The sequence below is a fragment of the Miniopterus natalensis genome, chromosome 7 (assembly GCF_054644295.1).
Source record: "Miniopterus natalensis isolate mMinNat1 chromosome 7, mMinNat1.hap1, whole genome shotgun sequence".
NCBI lineage: Eukaryota > Metazoa > Chordata > Mammalia > Chiroptera > Miniopteridae > Miniopterus > Miniopterus natalensis.
The window spans coordinates 51,963,047-51,985,981 of NC_142087.1; the positions used below are offsets into that span (position 1 = coordinate 51,963,047).

Genomic DNA, 22,935 nt, shown 5'->3' on the forward strand with positions numbered 1-22,935 from the left:
AGAGAAGAGGCAGAAAGCAAAGGCAAAAAGCATTGTGTACCAGAAAATTAAGTTGAATGGATTATATTAGTTTCAGGTATGCTTAGTTTTAAATAGTCATCCCTGAAAAAATAGTCACATAGAGCAAAGTCCTGGCAAACCATAACCCACCAAATAGGCATTAATATTGTTCCTTGCACCATTATTATAAACTCTCATTTTATTACTTTATTACTTATAGCTGCCTTTCAGTGAAAATGTATTGATTACCCACTAGACATGAGGTAATATTGCAACAGGCAGAAACTTTCTCATGAAAGTCTTACCACATCCTTTTCACAGCAAAAGAGAGTCTTTGGGGGGGGGGGGGGGGGCACTGAGGCATTCTAGGAATCCTCTGGAGCATCCTAGAGCAAAATCAAAAGTGGCTCCAGGACCAGAATAAAGGCACTTGAAGCTGCACTGGAGTCCCGACCCTCAGTACTGCCCAAATAGAAGCTTGGTGTCTCTAGGCAATGACCATGTTCCATTGGTATTCCTGTGGCTCTGAGAATGTCTACCGACTTGAGAATGAGCACCTTTTTTCACTATTTAAAACTCTTGAATGCCATTCAAGTACACAATCCTACCACCTTAGTAGAGGGAGCTCGGTCTCCTGACAGGAAAATAGCTTGCACATTCCACTGTCCTCCAGGCTGGCCTTCCTGGGGAATCATGTTGCCTTGGCTCCAATGCTAAGTCCCTTTGCTTTAAACCCTCCCAGAAATGTCACAGCAGTGCTGCCCTGTCCCAAGCTTATTGAACACAAACCTGGAATCCAGGCCAATAACTAGCATGCCATAATTCAGCAACAAGCTGTTACAAAATCTCTGGATATAAACTTTAGAGCCTGTGACTAGAGGGAAAAAAGGGAATTTGGTGACTGTTTCTGGTAACATTCTTTTAACTTGGGGACATTGCCAGCCTTTAGTGGGTAGGATGAATATGTAAGTTAAAAGCGGAGTGGCAAGATGTGTCATGGTGTTTAGCCCCTCTGGGCCTCTTCAGTGTTTACCACTGGTGCTTTCAACTACAATCAGAATCCATGGTTTCTCATCGTGGTTGGTAAGACATGTGCTGCAGATATTTTGAAATATCAATATTAGAAGAATGCATGATTTTCAAAGTTAGCACTCATTAAAAAGTATGTGGCTTACATTAGCATGTTCTTATTTTGTGACAGAAATATACAAGAATCACTCTTCAATGACAGTTGCTTAGCCCCAGCTCCTGAGTTTAAATACAGTATGACTAAAAATCTATCATTAGCTCAGTTCTGATTTACCTTCATTTCTACATGTTTTATTGCTTTAATGACATCTGCTTATTCTTATTATTCTCCAAAGAAGTTTTGAGGATATATTCACTGGGCAGACCAGAAATGTTGGCATCAGTCTCACCTTGGTGAGATCCACCGTTTCACTGCGTAGGCTTTTGGCAAGAAGTATCTGACCATTACCCCAGTTTTACCCTTAAACATATTTTAGAGTAAGTGATGCAAGCTGTCATTTTAAAAAACTAGGATTATGTTTCTTACTCTACATTTTAGGATTAGTTGCCAATATGAAATCTTATTGAAATTATTATTATTACACAGTTCACAGCAATCAGATTGTATACACCTTAATTACATGGTTTGTAAATCCCTATATATCATTAAGCATTTTCTTTATACATCTATAAAAATTAAAAATTCCTGTAACCCAAATCTAAATTTCCAGAACTCATCAAAGAATCCATCTTTCTTCAACTGTATGTTAGATTTTCTCTAAATTATCTATCACTCTTGTCATGTCCCAATGTGATAATGGGGGGATAACAAAAAATAGAAATAACACAAATATTTGAAATCTCAAAAGAAGCCAAACCTCACTTGAGTGAGTAGTTTCAGTCCTCCCTCAACAGATCCTTGTCCATTTCTATCTACTCATTGTCCTGTTCACCCTCTAGTGGAATTCTTAATAAGCAGTGGAAACATATATACAGTGAACTACAGGGAAAGAAAGGCGGTAGAGGGTCCAACTAGTCACAGAGCTCAATGATTCGTGGGACAGGTAGGAGGTGACTGTACTATTATCAAGAGGATATTTTTTGAATGTTCATTATTTATGAGTATTTATAATCTTTGTACTCATTAGTTGAGTTATATAGAGAAACAGTTACATGGCAGCTAGTAAAATAACTTTTTAAAGATTCCAGAATAAATATGGTTGTCATTTCAAAAGACTTCCTGGAATGACAGGCTTTGAAATGTATCCTAAATCTTAGTGGGAAACTAAAAGGCTCTCCCAGGATTTGGAGCCGCTTAAACATCTCTAACTAAGTTTATTTTCGCTTTAGATGGTTTAGCGACTGTTGATTTGTGTACTTGCAATCATCCAGAATATTTTAGAAATACACAATTTGGCACCTCACATTGTAATCTGAAGAGAACATCACTGATGTTTTGTAAAAATGTTAAGTAAAAGATAACCATAATTTGCAGTTCACTTCAACCAGTCTTTTTTCTTCAGCCTAATATGGATATAAAATGTATCTGGCATTAGTGCTTCCTAGTGTCGCTGTAGCTTGCCAGAATCTGTAGGCCTTTGCACAATGAATCCTTTATTACTGTGAATATAAAAAGACGTAAGATTCTAAACAGCTCGTCACACTCCTTCTAATATTCCTTGTACTTGAGAACATTTTAATATACACTAAATAGTTGAATTTATTTTCAAATGGTAAATTCATTCTTTTAATTGTTGCCCTTTAGGAGTTTTTAGTGCACATTTATGAGATTATGAATTGGATACATTAATTATGATCACCTTCACACTGGAAGCAAATTCAATCTTTTCCTAAGTTTGTCAAGCTTATTTATTACATAGCTTTTTGACATAATGTAGGAGTTGTCATCTTAGAAACAGATTATCATAATGCCAGGCTCTAGCCTGTAGATTCTCATTTCAGAAGACCTTTGGAGATTTTTATATTACATGAAGGACTTAATTAGATGACTGGTGTAATTTTAGAGGTGTTTATTATCCTCAATATTATGCACTTATAATAAACCCTGGATAGACCCTCTAGGGTAGTGCTCTTTCCTCAATAAGATTTGCATATGATTTTTTTGAGCCTATTCATGAAAAGGCTGTAGTGTGGGCAGGTAATTGAGAATTATTGTTGAATGAAGGAAGAGGAAAATTGCTTTAGGCCTAGTTAAAGGGGTATTGACTTTAGAATACAGCAGGCCCTCTCCATTCTGGATATTACTGTTCATAGAATAATCTACAAATATGTGTCTCTGTATGTAGGGAAAGACTAGACCTCCAGAAGGGATTAAATTATAGTGTGTTCATACACCAGAGATGGTGCATGGAGGGGCTGCATCAACACCAGCAATGGAGAGAGATTCCTAGACCAGGCCTTTGAGCAAAACACACGCAGTAAGTGTTATTGGAGCAAATGGAGAGTCCTTTGAGTTTTCAGGTGTCTTTTCTGGAAGGCTGGAAGGGGGGGGAAAGCAAATAATTGGCATGCTTCCTGGGCTATGTTGACTCTAGAAGCTAGCTAACATCATTTCCTACTCTTTAACTTATTTCTTAGTCTTGTAACTATTTTGTGAAATATCGGGTCCCATGTATTAATATATCCTCTAGGAACATGTCCATCACCTATTCCCTTAATTTAATCCAGGTGTCAAGAAACAGGTGAAGACATACATTCCAGACATCCCAAACCTTCCTGTTTATGTTTTTAACTGCATAGGATGTATCCATTTTTTAAATATTATTTATTTACTTATTTTATTTATTTATTTTAATCCTCATCTGATGACGCTTTTTCCGTTGCTTTTCAGAGAGAGTGGAAGTGGCAGGGAGAGAGAGAGAGAGCGAGAGAAATACCGATGTGAGAGAGACACTCGATCGGTTGCCTCCCTCATGCCCCCAGCGGGGGCAGGGCTCAAGCCTGTGTATACCAAAACCGACGGATGCTCAAGCCTCTCATATAAAATGGTGTTGAAACATTAGGCCCTCCATATTCACAGATTCTCAACCGTGGTTAGTTGAATTTGTGGATATATAACCAGGGATACGAAGTGACAGCTATATACCTATTGAAAAAAAATCTGTGTAATCCGTGTATAAGTGGGCCCATGCAGTTCAATATTGTGCAGGGGTCAACTGCACATTAATTTACTGAATAATAATCACCAGTTTTACCTTTTAACTATTTGATTCACCACAAGTCAATTTGTGGGATAAAATAGTTATTTTGGATTACTTTTATGTTAGAAGCAATATATCAGAAGTACCAAAGTTCATGCTAAAATTTCTTTTGAAGCATAGGCCACATATTTAAATTATTTATTGTTCTTTATAGGCCTCAATTTAACTTTGATAATTTTTATGCTCAAGAGAGTCACAGAATTCTTAGTGGAATTAAGGTTGACCTCTGACCTTCATTTGACTGAATGTAAATACAAGGGGAATTATCCAATGGCCTTCTTTAGGGAATACTCCAGGATTCAAAATGGGAATAATGTACAGTGGCCATTTGGGCTAATATCCCTAAATGCCAATGTTTGTAGAAAAGCCACATGTCACAAATTAGTTAGGTAACAATACTTGCTGTTATTACAAATAAAACAAATAAAACCCAAAATTTCTCTTTCATGTACCAGTGTCAGGTAGGCATTCTTGGTAAATAGGTAGCTTTCTTCCATGTGGTGATTCAGAGAACCAGGCCCATTTCATCTTATGACACTGCTTTCCTCCTAGACTACAGAGTGCTCTGTTCCCAGCCAACAGTAAGGGGGGGAATGTGTAGATGAGCTTTATAGGGGCAAGCCTGAAAGTGGCTCATATCACTTTTATCCATACCTCATTGACTAGAACATAACTACATGACTTAACTGCAAGGAAATCTGGGAAATGTAGTATAGCTGTGTTCCCAGGAAGAGGGGAAAGCTAGTGGTCTTTGCCATATCTACTGTTTCATATGTTCCTAAAAAATGAGGGAAAGCACTAAGTTACTAGGCACTGGCTTCTGGGGCTAGCCACTAAGGAATTGTGGAAAATTTTACAGGTTTTAGCCTCTTTAACTTTTGTACTACTTGATCTTTTAGAGCTCACAGTCTAAAATAAAAGACACCAAATAAACACAAATAAATGTATAGTTACAAATTAATGTAGGCCCCATGAGAGTATGGACCATGCCTCTCTTGCGCCTAAAACAGTGCTTGGAATAGTAGTGGTGTAACAGTAACTGTTGAAGAAATGCATGCCAAAAGATGGATGGATGGATGGATGGATGGATGGATGGATGGATGGATGGATGGATGGATGGATGAAAGAAAATATATGATGGAAAAGAGCAGGTGCTATGAAAGAAAGCAATAGGGGAATCTAAATTCATTTGAGTGGTTCATTCTGAAGAAATAATATTGACATTGAAACCTGAAGGATGAATAAGAGTTAGCAAAGAGAAGAGTTGGGTGGGGGACAGATTTAGGAGGCAGAGGAAATACAAGGTTCAAAGGATCTGAGGTGAGAAGAGACTGATACATTTTAGGAGCTGAAAGGAGGCCAGTGTGACAGGAACCCAGAGGGGCTGGGCAGAAATGGTGGAAGTAGGCGAGGCTGTACCAGGCAAGGATTCAGCCTTTTGGTTTTTCCTGTAGACAGGATGGAAAGCCAGTGAAAAGTATAAAGAAGGAAAGGGGGTGATATGATCACATTTTTATTTTAAAAGATCATTCCAGTTTTCTGTGAAGAATGGGTTGAAGTGGGGTAAGAAGAGGAGCAGAGGGACTAGTTAAAAAGCTGTGGCAAATCATCCAAATAAGAGGACCAAACCAGAGCAGTGCTTCAGAACAGGGTGGAGGCAGAGCAGATGGAGGGATGTGACGTACACGTCATAGGTAAGCAGAAATTGGACTAGATGGACATATTATGTAGCAATAAACTCCTCTGGTTCTATACTGCATTGCTATTCTTTTTGAAAAGTCACTACAATGACTGTGCTACCACTAAAAGTAGACCTTTCAAGACATTTAATGTTATTTCCTTCAGACTCTTTTAAAAATTTTGTCCCAACTCCAAAGATTTGCTCAAAGGTCAGTCAAATAACAGGCATTTAAATTTGGGCTAGATTCTTGGGGTTCTTCAAAACTCGTGCCATATTATGCTATATTTCTGCCTGTCTTCAAGAAATTAATTAGGAAAACTGTGTATGTATAAATATCTGTATCTTTAGCATTCATATATTTTACCCATAAAAATTTTTTTAAGTAAATTTTGGATCATCTTTAATATCTTTTTAATGTGGTACTACTGTTGGTTCTCTTTAATTTTTCAATTTAATGTTTTAGGAAGTAATCCAGATAATGTAATAATGTTAGAAATTTATCCTTGAAACCAATGTTCTACTACTTCAGAGTTAGTTATAGTGGTCCAGGCCTTTATTAGAGTTCCTTTGGAGATAAGAACACTCTGTACAGAAGGCTGGAAATCTGATGCTCCTGAATTCCATTCTGCTCTTCTGAGCCTTTCCCATTTGTACTTGGCTTGCAAATTGATCTCTGTCTGTATTTATGATCTTGAAAAGGGACATCATAGTGATTTCCCAGAGGCATAAGAAGGGCTTTTTTAGTGTTTATCAATCAGCATTAAGATAATATGGGCAAAGGAATATTATAGTCTTAGGAATTGATTTGTCTGCAAAAATGGCTATACCCACTGCTGTGAAGCCCGGCAGGTTTCCTGCAGGCACATTATACCCACAACCAGTGAAATACTTGAATAGATTCCCTTTCTCATTCTAAAGATAGAGCCTCATTTTTGGAACCCTTTGGGCAATTACATTAACATGTGTTAAATGTTTCAGTTCTTAATAGTTTATTGGAATAATTTTAGCCCAAAATGTACTATTTTTCAGCTACAGGTTAGTGGATTCTTTGATGTTCTATTGGTCTATGGAGAATAAAACTGGAGGGACCATGATTTTTACAAAGAAATATTTGATTGCTTTTGCCAAGCATGTTGATGTTTATAACCTTGTTCTTACATTTCACGTGCATTGGGATTTTCCTCACTTTCTCTTTGATGTATGCCCCATTCTGTTTAAAACATTTTTCCCCAAAATCTTTGAAGTTATTTATTCTTGTCTCCCCCTGCTCTCTCATGTCATGTAGTGACCTCCCTTCAAAATTGGGAGAACCTTGTAAATTCACTTTGTTGTTCTGACAATAGTTTGTATCTGGAAGTAGGATAGAACATAAAAATGGCCTAAAGCTTGCTTTCACATCCCAAGGTGTTACTTATAATTCCAGGCAGGTATTTGCATACTTCACTTACCTTAAAACTAGCACTTCTTACCCTACAAAAAAAAAACCCAAAAAACTCAGAGCTCAAAATTTTAGGTAAAGTCAAACACACATGAGAATGAGAGTCAAAGGAATCTTACTTTTTTTTTTTTTTTTTTTAAGATCTCCCCATTGCCCAGATCAGCCAAGCAGATCTCTTGGCTTTCTGGCATCTGGCACAGAAAATGAAAATCCTCAGGTCCTAAAAGCGAAGTGTTTAAAAGAGAAAAAGTTGACCTTATAAGAATCTGGATTTACTGCCAAAACACTAACAATGAATCCTAAGCAGAAAAACTGTGTGTCAGATGAACTCTTCATTCTCCTTCAAGGGTGAAGTTCCAGTTATAGGAATCAACAGAAAACTGAAAGGGGTGTGTGTGTGTGTGTGTGTGTGTGTGTGTGTGTGTGTGTACGCACATGAGTGCACACGCGTTGTTTTCCCTACTTGTACACACCTGCTTTGCTCCTATTCTCCCCTTGAGACAGTCTTTTTATAGTAACGGTGGTAATTAGATCCCTTCCTTTTTAGATACTCTTAATCATCTTTTGGATTTGGACCCAGTGTCTTTGCTTCAAGATAGAATGAAAATTCAGGTTCTTCACCTGTGGCACCCCTAGTCACTCTCTCAGTATTCAAGAAACATTTTTGAGCTCAGAGACAGGCACTATGGTAGGCCTATATGAAGAAGTGGCTACAATTGAATATTTATGAATATCTGTTCTAATGTCAGTAAAGAACACAAAAATAGTGCATTGAATCAGACTCCGGATCCTGTTAAAAATATGTTGTTTTTTATTACACTGGCACCAGGAGATATGTTATGAAAGAATGTAGTCATTTTTCTTACTTAGATTAAGAAGCTACCTCTAAATCCTAATGTCCATTAGTACTTTATTATGGCTCTAGGACTCATGAGTCATTTGAATGTTTAAAAATTATTTTCTATTTTCAATCCACTCTTAGTAATATTTGGTAGTATAATCTTTTACCGATCTTAAACTTACCTCTTTGAAGTTTTAGTGGATAAGTCTGTTGTCAGCTTTTCCAGATCATTCAAAGCTTTATAGATGTCAAATCTTTTTAATACTCCATATTTTTAAAGTATGTCTTTTTTTATTTATCTTTATTGTTGAAAGTATTACAGATGTCCCCTTCCCCCCCCATTGATCCCCGCCACCCTGCATCCACCCCACCCCCAGGCCTTCCCCCACACTATTGTCTGTGTCCACGGGTTATGCATTTATGCATATATGTTCTTTGATTAATCTCCCCCCACCCTTCCTTCCCTCTGAGATCCCCAGTCTGTTCCATGCTTCTATGTCTCTGGCTCTATCCTGTTCATCAGTTTATTTTGTTCGTTAGATTCCACACATGAGTGAGATCTTTATATGGCTACCTCCCTATTCCCTTTAAGTACATCATATATATCTTGTGAGCTGTGGTAGCCAGAACTACAAGTGATATTTAAGTATAGGCACAATGTTTTTATATGATAACCAGCCTTTATTTATGCATAATTGTATTTATGGTTTCACTTATTAGCAATACCTCCCTCATAAGGTAACTATGAGGATTAAATGAGATAATGCTTGAAAAGTAAGTAGCACAGCGTTTGGCAGAATGGACACTCAATACATGTTAACAATTGGTACTATTTAACATTTTATAACATTTTAATGAACATACACCATTGCCAGTCACTTTCAGTTTTTAAGTCTAGGTCCCTTTCATTCAGTAATATGGGATATGCTCCAATCAGATCAGCATTCCTAATACCCATCTTGTCTGTTTCATTCATTCAACAAATTCATGTAACAAGTATTCTAGGAATGGAGTTAGGTACTGGGGATACAGCTACCGGATAGGCCAGGCCTCCCCATTCAAAGAGCCTACCCTAAACAGGGAGGACTAATAAGAGATAGGTCATTTCAATAAGGAGCTGTGAGAAGTGCAAAATCAATGGAAGAACATGGAAGGGGGAGCTAACCTAGTATAGGAGGCAAGGAGGGCTCCTGGAAGAAGTGATGTTAAAGCCGAGACCTGGAGGTAAGTAGGAGTTAGCCAGACAGAGGGGGCGGGAGAAGGGCAAAAGTGAAAAGATTACCAGAAGGAAAAGTATGTATAATAATTGGAGATGTGAGAAGAATGCTTTTTATTGAGGAACTGGATAAAATCCAGCATAAATGGAGAGAGGAATAGCAGACAGAGAAGGCTGGAGCAGTGGGTAGGCATCAGATCTCAGAAAGCCTTGGGATTTGTGTCAAAGAGCTTGAACTTGATCCTGCAGGAGCCATGAAACAGCCAGTGGCCTCTCTTCACTCATCAGATCCCATCCAGCATCCTTACCTAGATTCCACATGACTTGGCCCCATCCCCCATTTTGAGCTCTTTCCTATTATTTCCCTATGTAACCCTGCCCACTGTTCCTACATGTTCATGTGTTTGCTTATTTCCTTCATTGGATAGTCCTTCCTCAAACTCTGCAGTTCCATTCAGGAAGCATTTGTCAAATAACTGGTGTGTGCCAGGCATTGTGAGCCTTCATTCCTCCCATGTCTTTTCACCCATTCATTCACTCTATAAATATTTATGAAGCACTAACATGTAGAGGAGCCATGCTACTTTTAAATGACATTTCTTCTGTGAAGGTCTGCAGATGCCCCAACTGGAATAATCTCCTCCACTTTTCTTCCTCTGCTGAAATCCTAATATCCTAAATGTGTCTCTCCCCTGGTTCTCGCCACTTTAGATATGGCATCATAGCTAATTACTTCATGCGTCTGACACCCCTACAAGATCTCTGTTATAAGGGACAGAGTTCAGGTGCAATTCGTCATTGTATATTCCAGGGCTCATAACCTTGCATTAATCTAGGAGCTGCAATGTTCATAACAGATGTATGAATGAATGAATACATTTTCTGAAAATGGATAATGATAACCTTATTTTGGTATTTCCTTATGACCCACATTGCCAAGCAGAGCAATTAAATTATTTGTTTCAAAGTCATTAAATTGGAATCTAGTACAATTTCTCTAAAATATCACTATTTCCTACAGGATTCCAAGATTTACAATAAAAACCCTGCAGATGTTATTAAGAATTACACATCTAAAGCACTTAAAACTGATCACCTATACTATCATCTCTAAACCATGCATTTACTCAGGCTTTTTGTATGTTCTTATAATCATGGTAAATCAGAAAAGAAGAAAAACAGAGTAAACATCTACCTGTTGATGGCTCAAAATAAAATTGTGTCTTCTTTAGCGTTTCAGTTTTACAACTCTCTGCATGGGCTTACAGCCAGCACTATTAGTGATCTCTCCTGCATTTCCTCGGCACACCAGCCATCCTCCTGGCAGGTTCTGTGATTCACAGTGAACACTGGAGTCCTCATTGTCTCCACAGTGGATGCTGTAGTCAAGGCCTGATTCCTTTCAGTGTATTAATGCCTGTTTGAAGAAAGGGACAGGGAAAAACACTTCACCTGAAGGAACTTTTAAATTCTGCTTTAGAACCCATAATGAAATATCAGACTTGGGTGAACTGAAGACCCACAATATGTCTTCAGACGACACAGTGCCCAAGGCCTCCTGCTCACACCTCTCGTGCTTACTAATGCCATCCGAGCTTTATTGGAAACTGCAAACAGAGTGAGGACTTTCCTGAGCAGCTCTCTCGGACCATTTCAGATAATCCGCTAAGTCAGCATTCAGACCGTTCTTCCGAGAGGAGGCCTTGGGTAGGGTGCTAGCTTACCAAGTTTGGGTGGCCTCGGTCCTTCACCTGGTCACTGTGGTCCGTATCCTCTCCTGTGACTGGACCACAGGGCTCCAGCTGGATTAGTGACACTCTCAAACAGCTGGCACCATAGAGCTGTTGCCGATTGACAGGGAGGAGATTTTCACTTAAGAAATGACTCTTTGGGAATGTCCCACACCCATTTCTGTTTAGCTTCTTCACACTCCTTACCCTCTCTGGTTAATAACCCTAGGGCAGTTACCAGTTATTGAGGGATAGCTATGAGCTATATACTACACATTCATTATCTAAATCAGGCCCCCAGATTACTCTTGGTAAGCACTATTATATCCTATATTAAAGATGAAGAGGTATTAAAGATGAAAAAAAATAACAGCTGCAATTCCATGCTCTGGTCACTATACTGTATCCTGTATCTTGCAGGATCATATACTCAGAGTACATGAGGTAAATTTAATATGAGCTGGAGCAAAGCCTAGTTGTAAAAGTTAATCTCTTGAGCACATTCTGAAAACAAACTTCATATTCCAAATCCAAAATTTAGAAGATTTTGGAATTTAGTTTCCATGTGGGATAATTATCTGCTATGAATATATTTAGAAAGCTGACTGTAAAACTCCAAAAGAATTATAGATATATATGAATATATAATATTAAAGAATTATTTTACTAATATATGTAATTTCTTCAGAACTGTGTAGCATGCTAGCAACATACGATACTCTATTACTCAGCTGAGTGATAAAGAAAACCCCAGTCTAGGTAGGCAGGCAAATAAACTGCTGGGTTCAAGAGATAATCTTCCCTTTACAGCCACCCACCCATGGGCTTTTCAGGTCAGTTATTGGAAATCACTTCCACCCCTTTCTGATGCAATTGGTGGTACTTTGTAGTAGGAGGAAAATGAACATCATGCTAGCATAACTCAGATAATCACCCCTTCCCCACTCCTCTCCCCTCACCCACATCGTCTCCTTGCTTAAAGATGCTCTAAATCCTACTTGCTTAACTTTCTCTGGTAGAGGCATTAGTGGTTAAAGGCATAGCTATGCATGTAAATGTTTTTAAGTATTATGTTCATCTTTATTAACAATTATAAAATGAGAAAAGCTTATATATACACACACACACACATGTGTGTGTGTGTGTATACATATGTATATATATGTGTATATATATATACATATATGGAGAGAAATTTTATAGGTATTAACTTCTAAAAATTTCCAAAGGGTTACTACTCAGGTTAAATTATGTTCTCTTTTCTATAAGTACTTAAGTTTACTATTAATAAGTAACAACATAAATTTTTCTGGAAGTTAGATTGCCCAAATATTTTTCTAATCAAAGAACTTGTTGCAATTGAGTGTAATAAAGCTCTCACTTTTAGTGTGAATGAGTCGCTCTTTCCAGGAGCCTTATAGTCTTGTCATGGAGTAAACAGACTCTGAGAAAAAAGCCAATATTCATATATACAAAGAAATTAAGTCATCATTTTACCTAAATCTCAAACCTATCAACTGTCACATTCTACTCTTAAATAAGCAAACAAGGAAGGCTTTACACACACAACACGCACACACACACACACACACATGCATGTTTGTTTATAGACACAACACATACAGAGTAATATTTAATTGTCAACTGTTTCACTTGCTCCAAGTGAAAGAATCAAATTATATGAATAGACTTTATGTTCTTGACAGTAATTCTGTGGGTTGAGGAATTCTATTACAGGACAGCTTATGTTATCACATTTTAACACAGTTTATAAGTGACTTTTATAAACATAAGTTCCTTTTATTTCCTTAACTAGACATAGTCGTGATTTTATTTCCAATTTTAGTGTTGCTAGAGTCTGAGAACTAAGCAGACTGTCAATCCTAGAAAAGGTGAAGGAGGCCATTCATTTAAGTGATTCATCTTGGTTAAGCCAGTGAAGGCTTCATAGTTTGGGTCTTATCTTCAGCACATTGTCCTGCTAGGAATCACATTCAGAGAATAGGGGGCCTCTTCTTACTTTAAATGTCTGAGAATTGGGCCATTTTGCTCCCTCTGTTAGTAGTGATGGGGTGCTAAAAGGACTTAAAATGAGCTGCCAATCACCATTAACCCCTTTCTTCCTCAACTTCCAGGTCAGGGAGCAATCTGAAGTTGCTTTTTAAAAACTCTCCCATTGAAGTCTTCCAAATCCTGTCAAGTTTCCAAACTACATTTTACAGATGTCACAGCCTTCAATGGTGTGGCCTTTCTTTGTGTGGTGACTCTGAAGGAGTTTCCTTGGAAACCTATAAAATCTTAAATTGAATTCCTTATTTTTTATTGTATGTCTTGGTAATAAAATCTAAAATAAAGAGGAAGTAAAATTCTAGTTAGATGTTGAAATGTTTTGTTTAGTACTGTAATGCAGTTATCTAAATACTTTCCCATATTTGCATAGCCTTGCTCAGCAGCTTTTTAATCCCAACCATTGGAATTAGATAGTATAAGGTTGCTGTTCAGCCAATTCTGGAAGCTAGTTCTAACTTCCTTAAACTTTTCTTTCTTTTCTTTCACCTGTCTATTTTCCAAATATAGATGCTTTTTTTTTTTTTTTTTTTTTTTTTTTTTTGGTGTTACTTAGAAATGCCTGTCAAGAATTTAGACTTAAAAACAAAAATTTGTCAAAGAGCAAAATGTGGTATAAAACAATTTCCTTTCATCGTCCAAAATGAAAGGATTAAAAAAACAACCCAAAGAGTGGTAAAAATGTTTACCTATGTTGTTCCCTATGAAAATGTTTATAGTGTAACACTCAATGTAACACCCAACTTTTTTTTTAGTGAGAAAGCATTTGTATGAAAAATCATTAAAATACAAACCTATTTATTTTTCTTTAAAATATTTGCATAACTTTAAATAAATACACTACATTTCACATCTATCACTTTCCATTTAGAGAAGGAAGAATACTACAGAGAGGTTTTCAGGGAGCATGATGAGCTGGTCTCCAAAAGAAGTGCCCCCAGAGACCTGTCTGAATTTCTGAATTTGAAGGAAAAATTAGATTATTTCTTTGGGAGAAGGGGAGACATCGCATGACCCTAAATGAAGAAGGATTTGAAGAACTTCACCCTTTCTTCCAACTAGTGCAGGATCCAGGAACACTGCAATCGTTTTATTGCACCATTAGACAATCATTCAGAAGGGCCCAGCCACCATTAACAAAAATTCCTCAGCTGTTTGTTTTCCACCTGTGTTCTTATAAGTTAAGTCAGTAAAGCTAAAATGGTTGAAAGAGAAACTTAAGGATAAGAGCTAGGTAACTGTGGAACCCCAAATTGGCATCTGTTCGACTCCAAGACTACAAAGTCCTTAAAGTGGATGTTGGCTAAGAAGAAAGAAATTGGGCGAAGCAGCTGATTCAGGGGCTGAAACTAAAAGGGATGGAGCATGCAGCAAGGTTCTGGAGAAAGGCTGCTAGAAACTTCTCAACACTACTCAGAGTTCAGGGGAATAATCTAGCAGCAGTGCCAAATTAAAAAAAAACAAACAACAACATTCAGGCATATCTAGAAATTATGGTTTTATGGTTTTTCATTGGTTGGTTTAAAGAGCCAAATTAGTGTCCAGATTTTGCTTTTATCAAAATCTTTATTAAGTCAAAGTCTTAGCCCAGTGTGTATAATACAGTTTTGACCATTATAGTCAAATAATTCGTGAGAGCATCTAACTCTAAAACAGAAGTGAAAATTTCAGGAAGCTACACCAGTTCACTGCTACAGAGCTCATTTGTTTTATTTTTAAGAGTAGTAAGGAGAAAAACATTTCTTAGCATCTTTGGCAGTGCACTTTCATTCTTGGGTAAAGTGGACAAAATTAAATGAACTAGGACAAATGGCCTTTCACTCCTGGACCCAAAGTCAAGGCCTGTTGACACTCAATATAGGATGTCCCCAATCTGAATATGTTTTTCTTTATAAAAGAAATTCGTATGTATAAATATTTTAACCTAGGTACACACACATGAACACATATACAAACTAACATCTGGGCTTTAATGACCTGTCTGGATTTCCTTCTAAATTAACCTGAAAAATAAAATGTTTCGTCTTTCCAGTGCTTTCTGAAGAAGCATGTGTACCTATTATCTTGCACATTAATGGGTTGCGCGTTGTCAGAGCTGCTGACTCACTGCCCATGAATGGCCCTGCTGCCGGTGGTGACTGCTTGACAGGATGCCAGTAACGCTGCCTGCAGCTTCGGAAAAGCTGACCTTGTACCAACATCCACATTCTTTTGGTTGCTTTTGCTGACATTCTTTAAATTCAAAAACTGTTTTTAAAACAAAAGCATAATGAAGTATTAAGCTTCTAAAAGCATTACATTATCTGAGTGTGTGAAGGAGGTCAAAACAGCAAGGAAATGAATCTCCAGAGGGAACCATCTTTGAAAGTCGACACTTGACCCACAAGCATAGAATACTTGGGGACAGTGTCCTAAGACAACACAGATGTCCAAAGGAAATAGGGCTGTAATGAGGGCCATTTTTTAACTTTCTCAAGAATTTTTATTAGCTTTATATTACTGACCTATTCAAAATTCTATTTAATTTTTTTCAAAATTGCAAAATTTATCCAATTTCTCACCCTAAAAATGTTTTCCTCAAGTTAAGCTTCTGAACAAAAGGATATAAGATGCTCTCCATTAATTAATAAGCACTGAGCTACTGTAATTAAATACTTAAAGCAGGGATCAAATTAGCCAGAATTACTAGTTACCACTTTAGCTAGAGGATCCTTCACACTGCTTTCATCTATATGCATAAAACTCAATATATACCTTCCAGCCAACAGCATGTACTTTTGACCCTGCCTTCTGTTAGAGCACAACTTTTTAGACCCCTCTCTTTTCCTGGTGGGTAGGCCTAGAACCCTTGTCTTCAAAATCTCAAGCCCTTACTTGAGCTGATGTGCCTGCTCCTTATTTTTTGTTACCTATTATCCTGGAGCCTAATACAAACTAACAATAAAATTACCATGCGGTTCGCATCTCACACGCAATAGCCAGAGTCTGCTTTGCTGATTTTAGTGAGTTTCACATAGATGCAAGTTTTCCATAAACAGAATGAATGTGCTCAGCTAGTTGTTTTGGTGCCTTCTAACCACTAGAGGGCTGTGAAGGCTTCTCTCTCCTCTGTTATTCTGGGGTCCCCATCGAGGGATGCTAGAGATGATTCAAGTGCAGTTTATTGGTCCATGCGATGCAAGGGAAATGAAATTATATCTTTGGCGAAATCCAAAATTTGGCAGCCTGCAAGTCCTGTCAACATGTTTGTTTGTCCTACCCAGTTTGAGGCAACATTTATAAATTTGAAGATTTCATGCAAAAATCTGGATCTTCCCCCTGAGCAGGAAATAGGGAGATATAGCCGTGTGGGGCCTGTGCCTCTGCAGAGCTCGGTTGAAGGGAGCAACTTCCTTTTAACGGAGCACACGCTCTTCATTTCAACTCCATCACTACCACTCCCAGTTTTTTCCAACACCGAGACCACATATCGTGTGTTACTTATAAACAAGCTGGCATCGTTATTTTCTTGTGGTGAAGAGCTGTTTTGGTGATCTTGCTTGGTTGGTTTTTTTGTACTCAAGTCAATAGCAAAAGTGGTAAAAGGAAAAATGACCAAGTGAACCTCTTATAATTTAAAGGAAGATAAGAGAGAACATATTTCTTGGAGGCAATAAAAAAAATTCATAGCATCCTTAACAACAGAAAATCGTATTAAATCTTGAAACTCTAATACGCACCTTTTTAATATTATGCGTGAGGAAACGGGAAGTGTACACCAAGCGCCCTTGCAGTACACTGAGGGACAGTGGTCGCCTGGACGTAAGATCGGCGGGCAAACTGAACGGGCCACTTCTCTCACAGAGCAACGTGTTTGCTTGAAAGAACAACTGGCAGACAAACTGTGGTTATTTCGATATGGTATTTGGGAATGATTTCCTTGAAAATAAATGAAGTGAGCTTCTCACTTCAGAGAAAACGAAAAGTATTTTCTGACAATGATAGAATTCAAACTTTGAAGTAAAAATCAGAATTTTGGAAAGCTTGCATCTTCCACTGTGAGCTTGACAGCCTCCTAATACCTAAAAGATTGTTTCTGATGAGATCGATGGTGATATTGACAAATATAACTTATTATTGAAAATGAGATGAATCAACATTTGAAAGATCTGCATAACTCAGTGAACCAATACTTACCGAATAACTGATTCATGATGTTATAAAATCATACATTAAAAAAATCTATACAAAGTACAAGGCAGATAATGGATTTTAATGTAATGGATTATACAAAGTTCATTTATAAGGTTCAGATTTCACATTACAACTCACCTTTAAGAAACAGCTACTTGTTTCACAATTATCTGAAAGGCTATGAAAATGCTCTACCTTTCAAACTGTGTATGTGAAAGTTGGAGTTTCTTTACATATTGCAATAGGTTAAATGCTGAAGCAAGTATGAAAACCTAGCTATCTTCTTTCTGTTACATTAAAGAGATTTATAAAAGTAAAATCATGCTATAATTCTCACTATGCTTTTTTGAGAAAATATTTCTGTTTTATTAAAAATATATTATCTATGTTACATTTTATGGGTTTACCATTATTATGTAAATAAATTTATAAATATATATTTTTTTAATTTCTAATTCGATTTCTCATAAGGTAAATATTGATAGATGTAACACAAAAACAAAAGTTCTTAGGGGGTCTGCAGAACAAAAAGTTTGAGAACCTATGAGCTAGGGTATAGTATCATTTTTATTTCTTTTACTCCAAAGTGGCATGGCAACTTATACCACATTGAATGCTGTATCATTTATCTCCATTTTTTAGAAAGATACTCGTCCTCTGTGAGTCAGATGGAGATAAGTCAGGCATTCGGTAACCCTCAGGTGGCTACTCAGGCCTACGGCCTCTAGCTCGTTGGTGTAAAAGAATTCTACATTCAGGGCTAAATGTGTATGTTCATTCCTTCTGACAGCTATTTGTCCAAATGTTACTGTTCTCTCTGCTTTATCTTATTTTAACCTAAGTGGTGAAATATGATTTTTTTATCCCTGTCTATTAGAAATGTCAAGAGTGAAACTCAGTACTTTGTCTCTTACCTTTCCCTTGCTCGAATAGCCTCTTCTGGCCCTGTTGTGTATGACAGAGTATTCAAGTAGGTGACCGGGAAGTGAGGCAGGCAGTGACTACTTTCCCTGTATAGGTACCTAAATTTGTAGCATTGTGAAGTATAGCTCATGTTTCTGCAATCCTTGAGCTATAATTTGGTGGAAAGAAATTACAGATGTACTTTACTTAACTCCCTCTGACATTAATTTGCCTAATTATTTGACCAAAGACATAAAAGCTTCACAGAAATGAGGTGTCTGACTAGCATGGAGCAGATGCACCCAGTCTCAACAGCACTTCCCTGGGTGCCCAGAATCCCTGGTGGGAGGGGCCCACCACATTTTGTGAGTTTCCCCTTCTGTGCTAGGGCCACACTGGATCTGAACAGCTAAACTGTCCCAGTGCCACAGCCTCTTTATCCTAAGAGCTAGAAGTAACAATCTATGACCTTAATAGGAAATATGTGCAGACATCCAGGACCTTCCTGCTTCTCAAGCAGAATTCTTCAACAACAAGAACAAATCCTTGGAACAGAGAGAGTGCCCAAATTTCCCTGAACTTTCTGGAGCTTTAAAGCATCCAGAAAGTCCCATCTCCCAGCTGTCCTCTCCCTGACTCTAATATCCTTCTTTCTGGAGTGATTCTGAAGTTAATCCAAAGGCCACAACCCCAAATCCACTTTCCTATAGCTTCTTAAGCCACTTTGATATCCTTAGGCCAATAACTAATAATCCAGTGAAATGATCTGCATAAATTTATGCCACAATTCTATATAGGAACCAAGTGAGAAAACACTGAGCTTCGTTTGCTAGTTGTTCTGCCATCAGTCAAATAAACATTTAGTGAGTATTATTATCATTAAAGATGGCGTGTTAAAGATGATGAAGAAATAACTGAAATAGTCCCTGCCCTCCAGTTGCACTTAAAGTGGTAATTTTACATGGTAACATGTGCTACAATGAAGGAACTCAAAGGGTGGGGTGGAAACACTGAAGTCTAAATATGGAGGAGTAGCCCTAAGAATAGAGCTGGAAGGTGCTGGAAGGAGTTCAGTGTGGCCTTTAGAATTGGAGGAGACTTCAGAAGAGGAATTAGCCCAGAGATCTGGATGGGACCTGTGAACCTTCTAGACCAGGGTTTCTAGCCTGGCACTACTGTCATTTGGGACTGGATAATTATTTTTTGTGAGGGGCTGTCCTGTGCATAATAGGATGTCCAGCAGCATCCCTGACCTCTGTCTTACTAGATGCCAGTTGCAGCTACCCTCCCTCCAAAATAGAAAATGTCTCTAGACATTGCCAAATGTCCTGGGGGAGGAGGGCAGCACCCCTTGTTGAGAAACATTGGTCTAGACCAAATACCCTCATTTTGCTAATGAGAAACACAGTTAAGAGGAAATGACTTGCACAGCTAGTTAGTGAAAGAGAGAGACATGAAACCCAGACTTCTGATCCTAGTTCAGTCTTCTTTCTGTAACACCAGAAGATGCTTCAGGGACCTAAGAAGATGCTTAGAGACAGAAGTAGGTTTTCTTCATTTTCCAGCCTCTTCTTTGTGGTTGAAGATCTGGCCGATGCTGTGTTTGCGAAGAGGGGTAGCCAGAATCCTGAGCTCAACTGCAGCACTGCTGTGAAAACCTTGTGTGCCATTTGTGAAAGTGACACCAAAGAGTCACCCGTAAAAAGCAGCACCTAGCTAAGGTATTGGGAAATTATTTGAATAAGCAGTTGCGTTTCAGGTGACTTTAATCGTTCTTAGCTAAACTCCCTTAAGAGCTGCTACAACTCATGCCAAAGATAGTGTCAAGCACCGGAAAAGAACCAAATTTCATATGTTTATGAATGCAGCGTGGCTCTGAACCTTTGTATTTCTATGGAGCGCCCTTTGCATGCCTGCAGCTGGTTCACAAAAGTGGCCTCCATCCTAACCTCTGAAATCTAGTAAGCTAGCTCCTCACACTGCACTCTCCCAAGGGTAACTAAAAAAGAGACTAGGGAAGTACTACAGAGCTTCATCTTCTTTCTTCCTTTTAACATTGAGGCTCTCTTCTCCTGTAACGATGAAAGGAGATAAAACGCCTACTCTGGTTCTTCATTTTTTCAGTGTGATGCAATTATTTTCAGTATGGTGCAAACTCATAGGGGTAAGAAAGGAAATTAGATCAAATATTTTTAAGAAAAGAAGACTAAGACATACACACACACAGATAGATGGATGGATAGATAGATATGCAATAAATGTTACTGCAGACATGCTATTTGTCAGGCTTTGTTCTAAGCATCAGGGGTACAATAGTGAATGAAGTTCCTGCCTTCATGGAGCTTACATTCTAGTGTACAGTACAATGAATAAATATAAATACTGGAAGTGCTATGCAGAAGAAAATATCAGGGCGACAGAGAGTGAGGGAGGAGTGCTGTATTAGATGGGAAGGCCAGTAAAGACATAAGTGTAAATAAAAATGTGAATATTAACTCCACCCCAATCTAATAGTTGGCCAGCTCCCACAGAATCACAGTTGGGGGTCACTCCTTACACCATCCTTGTGCTTGACCAAATCCCACCACCACAAATGATTATCCAGCCTGTATTTAAGTTGACACCGCTAGTGTGAAGATTACTATTTTTCTTAGGTGGTGCATTCTAAATTAAGGGGCTTCTCTTACTGAGCAAAAATCTGCCTCCTGCAACTTCCATCCAACTCCTATGCCTCAAACATGGCACTCCAAGTTAACAAGGTTCTTTCTCTCGTGTCACTCCATGGCAAGGTATTCACTCTGGTCATTTCGCTGATGGAAAGCTCTTTAGGAAGCTTGACACTAAATTTTAATATCTAACCACACATTAGTCAAACTAGAGTGTGATAGCTGATGGAGAATTTAAATAAGAATTTAGAGAGAAAAGTATTTCTGTTCCTACCCATTGTTCACATGAGAATTTTGCTTTGCAAGTGTCCAGTGGGCTGCAGCAAGAGGAGAGTAGGATTGATGCTTTTAATTCAGTGGCAGTTTGGGAGGCTCGAGAGTGAATAGAATTATGGATACGATTCAGTTCTGCCTGCTCCAGGGGACAGAAGCCAAGAGGGGTAAGGATGGAGCTGCCTGTAGATCAGACAACTGCTTTTGATCACTGCCTGTGAGAAACAGGCTGGATGGGGCCACTTCTTGGCAAAGGAGGAATAGCAAAAACTAAAGCCAGTTTACAATGAAGATGTCATCCAAGTTGTAACTTTTATTGGAGTCATAGATCCTAGTTAAGGTGCATAACCTGAGCCACTCTGTGGGGGACTTTAACACAGTGTCTCTATCTGAGCCTGTCTCAGATCCCTCAGACCCAGGGACCAGGAAAAAAAATTGAATGCAAAACATCCTTCCCAAAATTGCCAGGTAAAAGAGCAACAATCAGTAACATCATCTTAAGATATCCCCAGGCCATTACCAAAGGATTTCTTGAGTGACTCTTTATTGCCAGATACAGTTGGATATACGTTTATCTATCTGTGTAAAATATATATATACATATTTATATATGGTCTTAAATAAAAGTACATTTAATATTGTGTAAGATTTCCATTTATTTTCTGATGCTATGGCTTGGAGAGCTACATTCATGAGAGGGGGGTTAATCTTTTTATATATAACATATTCCCAGATGCATGTCTAATTTACCGGAACCTTAATTTTTTTTTAACTAGTAGCACATATTTTGAGAAAACAAAAAATATCTGAAAATACTACTATGCTAATGATACATTTAATTCAAATAATGTCAAATACATGTATATACCTAGTATCTAAGTACAGGGAAAGATGTTTGGATTCTAATGTGGCAGAACAAGGCTTAATAGTGTCATGAATATTTCTTTATCTGTTAAATAAATCTCATGCAATAATGAATATATCTGAGAACTTGGATTAGGTAAGGCAGAGGGAATTATTGAATAGAATTTTCTCTTTGAATCTAAAAATCATAGGAATCCTGAAACCATGAAAACTAAATAATTATTGTAATCATTTTAGACAACCTGGGGTTAAAGAAAACAGTTGGGGAAGGAAAGCAGAGGGATGGAGCTGGAATCTGAGGGCACCTACACCCTTAATTCAAGGTGCAGAGCTAGGCTCCTTCTGTCCCTTTTTTACCCTTTCTGCCATCAGATGCCTTCTCCCCTTAATTTTCTGTGATCTCCCCTGCTCCCCACTTTTTCCCTTCATCTTAACATGAGAGTCCTTAAGCTTCAAATACCTGCTGCTTCCAGCCATGTAGCAGCTGGGATAGTAAACAGCCAGGCTGTGTGTTAGTAGGAAGGAAAGGGGAAGGGAAGGAGGAAGAGAGAATTATGAGAAAGACTAGCCGGTGGGAGGTGGTGGGAGGTGGTGAGCAGGGAGCTGGGTTAGAGGGACAGGAAATCACTGGAAAGTGCAATCTAGAGCCAATCTCTTTAAGTTCTCACATGTGACTCCTTTCAGAAGGCAAAAGCTTGTAAAATTGTTCAGCTTCATTAAGAAACATTAACAGGCAATTTTCTGAACTATTTACTATCTATGCTATTACTACACAACATAAATCATATGGATCATTAAATAAATTCAGGTCTGTATCTACTTACAACTGCTCAAGCTTAAACGGGTAGAGGAAA

At 38.1% G+C, this 22,935-nt stretch overlaps 1 protein-coding gene across 2 annotated transcripts in view; it reads left to right on the top strand.

The window, feature by feature from the left end:
- The window catches only part of DTNA (dystrobrevin alpha), a 224,917-nt gene that overhangs the window by 36,531 nt on the left and 165,451 nt on the right, over positions 1-22,935 (top strand). The gene's annotated exons all lie outside the window — the stretch shown is intronic.